The 4,676-nt window shown below is 43.1% G+C and overlaps 1 pseudogene; it reads right to left on the bottom strand.

The window, feature by feature from the left end:
• Positions 1 to 1,998: 1,998 nt before the first annotated feature.
• Positions 1,999 to 2,210, bottom strand: LOC110306314 (annotated as a pseudogene).
• Between the last annotated feature and the right edge of the window lie 2,466 nt (positions 2,211 to 4,676).

Below are 4,676 nucleotides of genomic sequence, written 5' to 3'. Positions count from 1 at the left end.
GATAGAACTTTCTAGAAAAAAGAAAAAGGAACCAAAGAGACAAGATCACACTTGGGCACTGTTTGAAGCAGATTGTATACATCTCAAAACTGAGACCATTCATGTGGGCTCCCCTGCCCCCCTCCCAGGGCTGGAGATTGAATCCAGGCCCTGGAGATTGCTAGGCAAGACCCGAAGAGAAGGTTCGACAGTTAAGAACACTGACTGCTCTTCCAGACAGAATACCTGGAATTCAAGTCCCAGCATCTACATGGCAGCTCACAACTGTCTGTTAACTCCAGTTCTAGGAGATCAGGCAGCAATGGATTCACACACACACACACACACACACACATGTGCGCACATTCCCACAGACACACACAAGTAAAACACTCAATGCACATAAAAATAAATAAATCATTAAAAAATGGGAAAAAATAAATGTTTTTAAAAATGGGAGAAAAGAAAAACGAATGCTAGGCATACACCAGTGATAGGAGCATTTTTAAGTGAGTTTTTATCAAACTATAGAGACACCCAAAAGAGCACAGTATAGGCTGGGCATGCTGGCACAAGCATTTAGTCCCAGCACATAGGAGGCAGAGGCAGGTAAAAGTCAGTGAGTTTGAGTGAGGCCAGCCTGGTCTTCAGAGTGAGTTTCAGGACAGTCAGGACTATACAGAGAAACCCTGTCTCTAAAAGCCAAAGGGAGAAAAAAAGGATAAAAAAATAAATTGAATAAATAAACAAGCAAATAAATAAATAAGTAAGTAAATAAATACATAATAAAAAACTGAGTGAGTTCAAGGTCAAACCCAGCCAGGGCTACAGAAAAAGATTGAATCTCAATAAACAAAAAACAAAACTCAGGGGCTGGAGAGACTGCTCTACAGTTAAGAGTACTAATTGCTCTTCCAGAGGTTCTGAGTTCAATTCCCAGAAACCACATGGTGGCTCTCAAGCATCTGTAATGGGATCTGATGCCCTCTTCTGGTGTACTTGAGGACAGTGGCAGTGTACTCACATACATAAACAAAATCTTAAAAAATAAGCCGGGCGTGGTGGTGCACACATCCCAGCACTCAGGAGTCAGAGGCAGGCAGATTTCTGAGTTCAAGGCCAGCCTGGTCTACAAAGTGAGTTCCAGGACAGCCAGGGCAACACAGAGAAACCCTGTCTCGAAAAACCAAAACAAAAAACAAAAAAAAATTTAAAAAATCTTAAGAAACAAAACAAAACAAAACAAGAGTCAGATCATTAGTACTCAGCTTGCTGAACTCATAAAGTTCAGAGACATGAAGTAGAATGCCACCTCTAGCCTGCTGATCCCCACACATCCCAGTCACACACTCCTAAGCAGCCTTCTTCTTCCTCTTCCTTCTCATCTTCTCATGGAGTATGCTCTGGAGGCCCTTTGCCCTGAGCTGCAGTGTGTGTGTGTGTGTGTGTGTGTGTGTTTGACACTGGGTCTCTCTACATAGCTCTGGCTGTACTGAAAATTACTATGTAGATCAGGCTAGACTTGAACGCACAGAGATCTGCCTGCCTCTGTCTCCCAAGTGTTGGGATGCCACCATGCCTTGCCTATTTTATTATTTTATGTGCACCCCTCTTCCTACACACACAGTGAACCTGAGACCTCTATAAGAACAAATGCTCTTAACCACTGAGCCAATTCACCAGTCCTATGTTTTTTGTTTTGTTTTTATTTTATTTTTTGGTTTGGTTTTTCTAGACAGGGTTTCTCTGTATAGCCCTGGCTGTCCTGGAACTCACTCTGTAGAGCAGGCTGGCCTCGAACTCAGAAATCTGCCTGCCTCTGCCTCCCGAGGGCTGGGATTAAAGGCGTACGCCACCACACCCGGCTTATTTTGTTTTTAAAATCTATTTTTTTTAAAGATTTTTTTTTGATTATCAAAAAAGTTTATTTAGCAAACAGTATCATATGAGAATGTCCATGACCTAATTCTGTATCACAATCCAACAGGCCTTTGGGGAGGGATGTGTATACACTGCTGGTCAGACTCTTTCCAAGGATTCTAACATGATACTGTTTCCTCGGATGACCACCATCCCGATGTTGTTCTGCTGCCTACTGGCTGCCATCCCCACGCACTCATCAATTGCAGACTTCAATTGATCAGATCAAAGCCCCGCAGCATTCCTTAGACATGTCTGCCATTGGTTAACTTCAACGAAAGCTTCTTGTCCATGAACTTCTTCAGTCTGGGAGGGTGGGTTTGCTCGTGGCGACTCCTCAGGGCTTGGCACAATAGCAAAGGAGTGAACTTAAAGATATTATTAAGTCTTTCTCTCTCTCTCTGTACTGTCTGTACTGTTTCAGAGGTCAGAAGAGGGGATCAGATCCCTTGCCACACGTGTGTTCATTCTCATTATTTTATCATCTCACTAACATGTTTTTTTTCCTGTCTCTACTCACTCTGGACTCTGGTCAGTGTGGAATGTATTACATTCTTATTTTCTAGTGTATCATATGTAATTTAAATGTGCTTTCTCCTGATAACTGGGGAAACCGAAATAGAGTACCTTTCCTTGAATTTATGAGCAACTTGGATACCTACCACCCATCCATTCATCTGTCTGTCTGTCTGTCTGTCTACTTGTTTGGTTTTTTTTTTTTTTTTTGGTTTTTTCGAGACAGGGTTTCTCTGTGTAGCTCTGGCTGTCCTGGAACTCACTTTGTAGACCAGGCTGGCCGAACTCAGAAATCCACCTGCCTTTGCCTCCTGAGTGCTGGGATTAAAAGCGTGCACCAGCATGCCCAGCTTGTCTACTTGTTTTTTTTTTTTTTTTCTTTCTTTCTTTCTTTCTTTCTTTCTTTCTTTCTTTCTTTCTTTTTTAAATTTATTTTTTTATTAGGTATTTTCCTCGTTAACATTTTCAATGCTATCCCAAAAGTCCCCCATACCCACCCCCCCAATCCCCTACCCACCCACTCCCCCTTTTTGGCCCTGGGGTTCCCCTGTACTGGGGCATATAAATTTTGCAAGTCCAATGGGCCTCTCTTTGCAGTGATGGCTGACTAGGCCATCTTTTGATACATATGCAGCTAGAGACAAGAGCTCCGGGGTACTGGTTAGTTCATATTGTTGTTCCACCTATAGGGTTGCAGTTCCCTTTAGCTCCTTGGGTAATTTCTCTAGCTCCTCCATTGGGGGCCCTGTGATCCATCCAATAGCTGACTGTGATCATCCACTTCTGTGTTTGCTAGGCCCCATACTTGTTTTGAAGATAGGTTTTTTTTTTTTTTCTATGTAGCCCTGGATGACCTGGAACTTGGCATGTATACCAGGCTGGCTTCAACGTCACAGAGATCCACATGCACCACCATGCTGGGTCATGTTGGTTTTGACTGACCTGGTCTTTGTGCTTGTCTTGAGCAGGGGACTGGAGGTGCTGTGAGTTCAACAGTGCAGCAGCCACTCTGTATCCAGATGACAGTGTCTGGCGGCACGCCTACCCATCGTCCAGATGGAGAAGGTGTCAGATGCCTCCAATGTCTACATTTATATGCACAGATTAGTGCTGCTATCAACTGTGGTGGGAGAGCCTTCTTTGGCTGTGGACAACAATTAATGCAGAGACCTCTAACTGGTCAAAGAACGTAACTGAACCGTTGAGTGTTCAGCCCTAAATGGGGTGTCTGTATCCATTCTCCTGAGGCCCAGAGAAGACTGCTGAAGAGGAAACAAAAACTCTGCTTAAAATAAATCTTCTTAGCCAGGTGTGGTGGCGCACAGCTTTAATCCCAGCACTTGGGAGGCAGAGGCAGGCGGATTTCTGAGTTCAAGGCCAGCCTGGTCTGCAAAGTGAGTTCCAGGACAGCCAGTGCTACACAGAGCAACCCTGTCTCGGAAAAACAAAACAAAAGTCTTCTTCTATCCTGAGGGATGAAAGGTATGGTATAGTGGTAGAGCACTTGTGTAGCATTCTCATGGTCAAGATTTGATATCCAACACCAAATTTAAATAAAAGAAAATAATATTTTACATCTAAATTGGCTAGAACTTACTGGTACCATAACTCTTTGTGTGTGTGTCCGTGTTATTTGTGGGGTTGTTGTGAGAACTTTCTCCATTGAGACTTAAACATCTACCCCTCCTTGTGAGACGCCAAGAATGAACAAAAGCAGGAGTCTAGCAAAGTCAAATGTGGGGACCTTACAGAGCACAGGTTGGGGGTTACTTATAGGCGAACTATTGACTCCAAACAGCCATACCACCAGAACAATCATACCAAACAGCCATACCACCAGAACAGTCATACCAAACAGCCATACCAAATCATACCAAACAATCATACCAAATCATACCAAACAGCCATACCAAATCATACCAATCATACCAAACAATCATACCAAATCATACCAATCATACCAAACAATCATACCACCAAAACAATCATACCAAACAGCCATACCAAATCATACCAATCATACCAAACAGCCATATCAAATCATACCAAACAATCATACCAAACAGCCATACCACCAGAACAATCATACCAAACAGCCATACCAAATCATACCAATCATACCAAACAGCCATACCACCAGAACAATCTTTTTTTTTTTTTTTTTTTTGGTTTTTCGAGACAGAGTTTCTCTGTGTAGCCCTGGCTGTCCTGGAACTCACTTTGTAGACCAGGCTGGCCTGGAACTCAGAAATCCGCCTGCC

This window comes from Mus caroli, chromosome 11 (genome assembly GCF_900094665.2).
Source record: "Mus caroli chromosome 11, CAROLI_EIJ_v1.1, whole genome shotgun sequence".
Lineage (NCBI taxonomy): Eukaryota > Metazoa > Chordata > Mammalia > Rodentia > Muridae > Mus > Mus caroli.
The sequence above is the reverse complement of the archived record's forward strand: the minus strand, read 5'-3'. Positions and strand labels throughout refer to the sequence as shown.